This window comes from Xyrauchen texanus, chromosome 39 (genome assembly GCF_025860055.1).
Source record: "Xyrauchen texanus isolate HMW12.3.18 chromosome 39, RBS_HiC_50CHRs, whole genome shotgun sequence".
Lineage (NCBI taxonomy): Eukaryota > Metazoa > Chordata > Actinopteri > Cypriniformes > Catostomidae > Xyrauchen > Xyrauchen texanus.
The window spans coordinates 35,502,750-35,512,191 of NC_068314.1; the positions used below are offsets into that span (position 1 = coordinate 35,502,750).

A 9,442-nucleotide genomic window follows, 5' to 3' on the forward strand; every position below is an offset into this window, starting at 1 on the left:
TAAGACATTCAGAAGTGACAAGATGGCAAATTTACTTTGAGAAATAGAGGTTGGGTAAAAATATAAATTTTCCGATGCATCGTGATCTTCATTTGAACGATCTCAACAGCGATTCTTCAACCCCAAGGTCAATATTTGACTATACGCAACCCTCCACTTGCAACCAAATTTTGCGCTATGCGACTAAGAATGAATATACTTGGCAACCGCATGTTGCTTCGTGTAATGTGTGTCCAAAGACGAGATCCACGCAACCCATTTGTCATTTAATAATGTCTCTTTTAATATCCTTTCTATTCTTTATAGTCAGTTGTTGATCAAAAAAAAAAAAAACATTTCATTCTAATCAGTTATAGCAGAGATGATGTAATAAAATGCGCTCATTTACAGACAGAAATGGCGGTTTTGTTAGAGACGTACTGTCTCTTTAACAAAACCGCCATTTCTGTTTTAGCACGTGTTCAACAAATCAATGTAATTACAAGTAAATAGTACAAATTCTGAAATTAAACAATAAACAAGTCACAAAAAATAATATAGGAAATATAATATCTTATTTCTAAATAAAATACATGGATTTGTCTGTTTTAAAAAGCCAAAAGTTGAACAAAATGATGAAAAACCAATCAAATATAATGAGTAGAATTAATATTTTCGTAATGCACCTACTACCTACCTAATTACAACCGAAATACACCCATATGAATCAATTTCGAAGTCAAAATTGAATCGGAAATCTGTATGAATAACCAACCCTGTGAAAACAGTATGTGAAAAGGGTCCATCTAATTAATAACTGCTAAACACCTTAAAAAATATCAGATTTACAAACATTAAAAATCAAAAACGTCTCTAAGACATCTGCTGAACATCTTATTGATATCCGAGAGAAAACGTCTTATTTATACGTTTTGCCCGAGCAAATAACGTAAATAAAAATACGTCTTCCAGATGTAATCACGTACACATCAAATAGACTTCTTGGTCTATTTTGGGCATCAAAACTCCAAGCTGGGTAGATTGCCAAGACGATCGAAGAAACAGCTGGCTGCCAAGGTTACTGCTCAAGAAACAGCACAAAAACTATTTTCTCTTTGAAAGCGTTCATCGTTACTAATGAAACGAGACTAATCCATTTCGGACCGTGGCAGGGTTTTCAACGCCTCTGAGTAATGAGTAATTTGGGATAACCTATTTTAGCATGAAGACCTGTGACAGAATGCGCATTCACACTATAAGATTGAAGATAATCTGACTTAATAATCGAAAATTCTCTTCATGAAATGGCTACGTCTCCGTGGAGTTCACATCTAAGCTAAAAGTTTATTTCGGACCAAGTTTAAATAAACGGGAATTAATTACTGTTTGCATCTTACCGAGCCAGAGACGAGAAGAGCATCCCGTTGTACGCGAAAAGCGATATAATATACCGACTCCTTGTGTCAAAACACACGTATTCCCAAAGAGACGCGCCTTCCAGGCGCAACAACTCAACACAGGTCTCTGGACTCAGCGAGCGCATGACTGACAGCTCCTGCGAGACAAGCCACGCCCTCCTGGACGCTGATTCGCCGCGGCGCAGACAGATCCCCGCCTACAATGACGAACCCGTATCATTTGCTCACTGAACTGTCAATCTTTCCCTTTAACGCCACAGACTCATGATGGTGCTGTTTTGGGACAATTTTGCGTAACGTTTTTTAAATATGTCATCTTGGACTTTCACTGGCACCCAGGGGCATGGATGCAGTATAATTACAAGTCAAACACAGTAGTTTTCAGTTACGGATGCCATTGTAGAGATTCACTGTTCACGATAGCACGGCGGTTACTGATATTAACCCTTGCGCGTCAACTAAAAAAAGTTACTCAGAGGTCATTAGAGGACAAAAACTACCATAATAATATTATTTATTAATATTATTTTTGACTTTCAATGAGGTATTTTTTATTAACCAGCATCAGTCCTGATCATAACTACCAAATATTCATTTTCAGGATTTTAACCCTTTAAATGCCAGTTTGTTTACATAGTGCCACTGTTGTGCAAACTGAACATGAATTATTTTCCATATTCTGAATGCTAAGGGGAATTTTTATATATATTTATTTGTATTTTTCTGGGATATGTCAATGATTAGCAACAACATTGATTTCGATCCATTATTTATTTATTGTGCATTGTCAGATTTAAAAAACAACAACAACTCACACTCAGGCCCTTATAGGACTAAAATATCCACATCAAATAACTGCCATAAAATATTATATTTTAATGTTATTTTCCACTTTCCCTGATTTAGATTTTTTAACCAACATCAGTCCTGATCATAACTACCAAATATTCATTTTCAGGATTTTAACCCTTTAAATGCCAGTTTGTTTACATAATGCACTGTTGTTTTTTACACACACACACACACACACACACACACACACACACACACATACAAAACACACTCTGACATCCATACCAACACACCCACACACTTTTAGCTGCATCATTTATTCAATTGGCCTGCAGCAAACAGAAAATAGGTGAAAAGCTTGTATTTGCTCCATAGGCTAAACATGAGAAAAATGTCGCCATCTGGTGGAAAATATAAAAAATGTACATTTTGAAGCCAGAAAGCATAATATCATGCAATTCATGATTTTATGCTTTAATGGCACTGGGATCAATTATTGCAGTTTTAATGGGTTTCAATGGGGACATTTTTGTCCTGAAGGTCCTGAGTGTGACTATTTTGTGTACACAGTGTGTTATAGATGTATTATAGGAACTGAGGTTGAAATAGCAAAATTACCCCAAAAATACACACCTTTGGCAAAATGTATGTCGTTGGCATTATCACAACCAAAATGATGGAAAAAACAAAAATGAAAAAGACAAAAATGTCGCACAAGTGTTCAGCAAGTAGTGTACGGTTGGTCATGTGATCCTCCTAACATGGTAGCCCCCACGAGGGGACCCTCTCCATATACAGCGCTTATAAGGTAAATGATTTGACTTGAAAAATTGCTATTCATTAGGAACACACCTACAGATGAAAAGATGCAACGAAAATATAACATTTCATTTGTTCATGATCACGTATCTGATGTAAAATAGGACCTCTTGCAACGTCCACTTCTATGTGAATTATTTTAAGCATACATTATAAAACTCTCAGTTCATTTGTCTTAAGTTGGCTTATGATTATACTTCTGCCTCATATTGTTATGAATATGCTCCTGTAAAATGTCAAGTTATTTTTAGCTCTGATGAGAGCTACCATGTGATGTGTGTGCCATCATATAGCCTGACAAGAGTCATGTTTCCTGTTAAGACAGTTCACGTACATTTGTTTTAACTTAAAGCAATAGAAATGTGAGACACACTGACCTAGATGACCTAGATGCAGTTTCTGTTTTATTTTGTGCAAAATTGCGAAAGTATGGGTATAACATATTTTATCGTGAGACAAAAACATTAATAATATATGAGTGTACATGCTCCATAGTTTTACAACATGCGTGTTTGTTTGTGCATGTGCTACTGTCATATATTCAAATAAAATGCAAATATATTAGAATAGACAAATAGTCTGGGACTGTACTTTGCATTGAGTGTAGTACTTATAACTGGTCGAGCATGTTGCTAGCAACACCAAGTTTACAGGTTGAATCTCAGGGAACACCAGCGTGCTGCCAGCCCTGTCATTTTCTAATATGGTAAATGGTCTGCACTTATATAGCGCTTTTTTTTAACCTTAGAGGTTACCAAAGCGCTTTACACTGTGTCCCAATCACCCATTCACACACACATTCACACTCATACACCAATGGTGGCAGAGCTGCTATGTAAGATGCTAGCCTGCCATTGGGAGCAACTTGGGGTTCAGTGTCTTTCCCAAGGACACTTCGGCATGTGGAGTCATGTGCGCCGGGAATCGAACCGCCAACCCGTGAGATTAATAGCCGCCCCGGTCAATATGTATGATCAGGGTTTATAATGAACTGAAGTCCCAACAAATGCGGGTGGAAATCAACAGGTAACACTGTCAACTCATGAGAAGAATGTTACAACATTAGGGGCCGTTCACATCGATTATGTTCTTGGCCCCTTACATTTTCCATGACTACCTCAGCAAACAAGTCGTGTGTCCTGTATTTTCCGTCAGCTGTTTAAAATCAATTTAGCAATGTCTGATTCATGAACAAATCCCTCTTTTGAGTCGGTTCTTTTCAATGAATCAGTCAAACGGCTCTTTATTGATTCAAAATCATTCGGATTTGGAGCACCTTCGTAAAACAGTACCAAACAGGGCCCTGGATAAGGTGGAATGTTTACCTACAAACACCTTTACATTTCTTTAAAGTTGGGGTAACCCCCTGCTTACAATGGATCCATCGAATGCGACCAGTCCATAAATGTTAACATTTCCCTCCCACCATTGTTAGAAACTGAAACTTGTGTTTTTCATTTTGTTTAGTTTTTTTTGGATTTTCTCCCTATTTGTAACGCCCAATTCCCAATGCGCTCCAAGTCCTCGTGGTGGCGTAGTGAATCTCAGTTGCCTCCGCGTCTGAGACCGTCAATCCTCGCATCTTATCACGTGACTTGTTGAGCGCGTTACCGTGGAGACCTAGCATATGTGGAGGCTTCCCGCTATTCTCCGCGGCATCCACGCACATCTCACCACACGCCCTACCGAGAGCGAGAACCACATTATAGCGACCACGAGGAGGTTACCCCTTGTGACTCTACCCTCCCTAGCAACCGGGCCAATTTGGTTGCTTAGGAAGCCTGGCTGGAGTCACTCAACATTCCCTGGATTCAAACTCACGATTCCAGGTGTGATAGTCAGCAACAGTACTCGCTGAGCTACCCAGTGTGGCAGGGCGGCGGGTGGGGCCGGGTCGTTATCCTACACACCCGGTCCCATATTAGGCTAATTATGCCTCCTTGAGGGTTAAAGGTCGACTGCAGGGGATCGTGCGGGAGAGAGAGATTGTTAACGGACATGTCCGTCATGTGTGTGTTTATGCTGTCTTTTGAGTTTATCATTAAAATATTATTTATTTTGAAAAGCCGGTTCTCGCCTCCTCCTTTCCATTGATCACTTTACACCCAGGGTCCCGTTATTCCTTTTTTTTTTTTATTTGGTGCCACCATTGATACAATGCATACCTTGAAATGCGATATACTGTAAGTCACATTGGATACTTTGCTGTCCACCAAGTGCATAAATGTAAATAAATGGTTTTGATGAGTTTTTATGATGGTCTGGGAATGCCATCCATCCAGTTAGGGAAACATTGCATCGCCGTGGCTTGAGGTTGCCATGGCATTTACATTTAGTGGTATTCCCCCCCTTCATTCCAAGTCTCGTTATTGTAAAGGGCGACTTTCCATCCACCCAGCGGGACATGGGATATAATTGCTTCCTTCTTGGATGTGCCTGTCCTGTATTCTGTTTTTTATGCTTGTCACATTCCGGTTTCGCCAGTAGTGAGAACATTTATCAAGCGCATTTATTTATATTATTTACACAGGGCAGCCTGCTGCGCACATTCTGAGACACATTTGGACTCTCCAGCTGAGGCCCATAAAAAAGTTGCATTTGCGTTTTGTTAATGCCTTACAGAGAGTTGTGTGAAAAGCTTTGGGACAAGTTCCTCCCTTCAATAGGGACTCACGACAGAGCTCTTTCCCTTGGCCAGCTTTGAGATGAGGCAAACAACAGTCATTTGCATAAAGGGGAATTTTCATAGGCAAACTCACTGTAATGGCTAACTTTGAGAGGTTTTACTAACGGTGGCACAAAATGAGTCTTCATGTGAGGAAAACAATCAAACGCGTAGGGGAGCCAGGTACCTTCAGAACTACTGTGACTGTGGGGTATCCAAGCATGACTATCACAGATAAGAGGCAAATACAAGCGCGTCAGAAAGTGTTAAGGTGGACAGAGACATATGGAAGCAGCCCGCAGACATGCCTGTTACTGATGCCACAGCAGTAGGGACTCAGAGGTTCAGGCACAAACAGAAGCCACGGATTTACATAAGAGCGATGAGACTGACAGCCACTAACACAGACACAGCGTGGTGTTGCCGGAGGGTGAAATAACTGGCCCTCATTGGGCCGCAGTATGGGAGAAAATGCTGCAGAGCAGCTGCAGAGATAGAGACGTTGACAGGCTCAGAAACATGGCCTGTGAGGAAGCATAATCTATGTACCACTGGTCCAGAGAAACAACAGCACCGAAGCTGGAGAGCGTTTAGAGAGATCCCTTCTTCAGCCTTGCTTGACGACGCCATTGTAAGTGCCTCAGGGTCACCTCGATTTCTGCTTTTGTTTTAAAAAGTAGGGACGAGTCTATGTAATTTCAGTGATAATCAACAATTCACTGCATTTGCATTTGCTTGTATTGATCCAGGAATGATCCAGATTAATTTTTTAATTGATTAGTGACTTAGGAATTGTGCAGAATCTTAGATATTTCTTCTTCCCAGATGTTAAATGTGGTGTCAAACTTTTGGATCCCACAGTAGGATATACAGTATATACTGTATAACATTATTAAACTGAAATGTCGCTGAAAACATTATTTGTTATATTTGCCAAAGTAATTAGTGTATGAGCATGCAGTGGGCGGTGGCTGCAGATTCAGTGCGGGCCAGGTCATAAGTTTGATGCTGTTGCAGTAAATAAGAATGGGGTCATGCTGCACATCTCAAGATGACACAATGCTTTGCCTTTGACATTAATGTTTCATGAACAGGGCCTGGGGAAAGGGCAAAGATACATTATCATAAGCCTGCCAGAACTATCATCTCGGCGCGTTGTTCCTCTGAGACATGTTTCGTTCTTTAGAAGTTGCTATAACTCGTCTGCTGAGACAAATTCATGCCGTTTTGAAAGTCTGTGCATTTGATCGTCAGTTTCATACCGTGGAATTCCATCGTTTTCTGTAAACAGATCAGGGTGACATTTGGTTACCCAAAGAGGAGACTCAAGCATTTAAAATGCAAATTGGCAACCAGCATGTTCCAAAGGCAGGAGAGTCAGGAGAACATGTGTGAGAGAGCGAGAGAGAGAGAGAGAGAGAGAGAGAGAGAGAGGTGGAATAAATCCAGCTAGTTAAGACATCTCAGGTTATTGATAGTGTCAGAGTGACCTCTTCTGGCATGGAGGCTATTAGTCGAACATGCAGTCCCTGGGGCAAACGTTCCACCTGGAGAGCTGAGCTCAGCATGGGCTTGAACACACACAAACATGCATCATATGTGCTTTTACTGTTCTAATCCATTTCGCTGTATGTTATAGCAAGATGGGAACCGGAGACTGCTGATCATTAGCAGGTGGTGCAAATTCAGCTCTCTTGGGCTTGTGGGGCATACATGGAGGCGGCTGGGCGTTCTTGCAGTGCAGGCTGTTTTCTAGAAGGTACATTCATCATTAGTCGGGACAGAAACATATTTTCATTCCACTGTTTAATCGTGCCATGATACTTGAGGCAACAAGAACAGATATAAATGCTCTACCCAATCAAATCATAGATTGTATTATATATTGTTTTGTATACTTCAGCCTCAGAATTGCCAGTTTATGCATCAGGATGTTTTTTTATTGTGATGTGTGGTGCAGAAGAATCTTATTACAAAAATGATATCTAGGAAAGGCCCAGAATAACAATTTTATGATACAGGAGGATGGATAGACAGAACAATATATAGAAATATACATAGACAGACAGACAGAAAAACAAAACGATAGATAGATATAGACAGACAGACAGATAGATTGATAGATGATAATATATACAGTATACGATAGACAGACAGATAGATAGACAGACAGACAGACAGACAAACAGACAGACAGATGATAATATATACAGTATCGATAGACATATAGATAGACAGATAGATAGAGAGTGGTGGTGGTGGTGTAGTGGTCTAAGCACATAACTGGTAATCTGGTAATCAGATGGATGCTGGTTCGATCCCCACAGTCACCACCATTGTGTCCTTGAGCAAGACACTTAACTCCAGGTTGCTCCGGGGGGATTGTCCCTGTAATAAGTGACTCTGTAAGTCGCTTTGGATAAAAGTGTCTGCCAAATGCATAAATAAATGTAGAAAAATAAATGTAGATAGACAGAAAGACAATAATATATACTTTATACGACAGATAGATAGACAGACAGAAAGACAGATAGATAGACAGACGGATAGATAGATAGATAGACAGACAGAAAGACAGATAGATAGATAGACAGACGGATAGATAGATTGATAGATAGACAGACGGATAGATAGACAGACAGAAAGACAGATAGATAGACAGACAGATAGATAGATAGACAGACGGATAGATAGATAGACAGACGGATAGATAGATTGATAGATCGATAGACAGACGGATAGATAGATAGACAGACGGATAGACAGACAGACGGATAGATAGATAGATAGATAGATAGATAGATAGATAGACAGACAGAAAGACAGATAGATAGACAGACGGATAGATAGATAGATAGACAGACAGAAAGACAGATAGATAGATAGACAGACGGATAGATAGATAGATAGACAGACGGATAGATAGATTGATAGATAGACAGACGGATAGATAGACAGACAGAAAGACAGATAGATAGACAGACAGATAGATAGATAGACAGACGGATAGATAGATAGACAGACGGATAGATAGATTGATAGATCGATAGACAGACGGATAGATAGATAGACAGACGGATAGACAGACAGACGGATAGATAGATAGATAGATAGATAGATAGATAGATAGATAGACAGACAAACGGATAGATTGATAGATAGACAGATAGATAGATAGATAGACAGACAGACAGACGGATAGATAGATAGATAGATAGATAGATAGATAGATAGACAGACAAACGGATAGATTGATAGATAGATAGATTGATAGATAGACAGACAGACAGACGGATAGATAGATAGATAGATAGATAGATAGATAGATAGATAGATAGATAGATAGATAGACAGACAAACGGATAGATTGATAGATAGACAGACAGACAGACAGACAGACAGATAGATAGATAGATAGATAGATAGATAGATAGACAGACAGATAGGTAGATAGATAGATAGATAGATAGATAGATAGATAGATAGATAGATAGACAGACAGACAAACGGATAGATTGATAGATAGACAGATAGATAGATAGATAGATAGATAGATAGATAGATAGATAGATAGATAGATAGATAGATAGACAGACAAACGGATAGATTGATAGATAGACAGACAGACAGATAGATAGATAGATAGATAGATAGATAGATAGATAGATAGATAGACAGACAGATATTAATATATACAGTATACTTTAGACAGATAGATAGCAACATTTTGTATTACTTTTTATTTTATTTTATTTTAATTAAGGAACTA

General features: G+C 39.3%; 1 protein-coding gene across 2 annotated transcripts in view; it reads right to left on the minus strand.

The window, feature by feature from the left end:
• The window catches only part of LOC127632501 (signal-induced proliferation-associated 1-like protein 2), a 111,095-nt gene extending 109,580 nt beyond the window's left edge, over positions 1 to 1,515 (minus strand). For both annotated transcript variants that reach the window (XM_052111108.1, XM_052111107.1), the window contains exon 1: positions 1,377 to 1,515. The gene's annotated coding sequence lies outside the window, so the exon portion shown is untranslated. The remainder of the gene's footprint in view (positions 1 to 1,376) is intronic.
• Between the last annotated feature and the right edge of the window lie 7,927 nt (positions 1,516 to 9,442).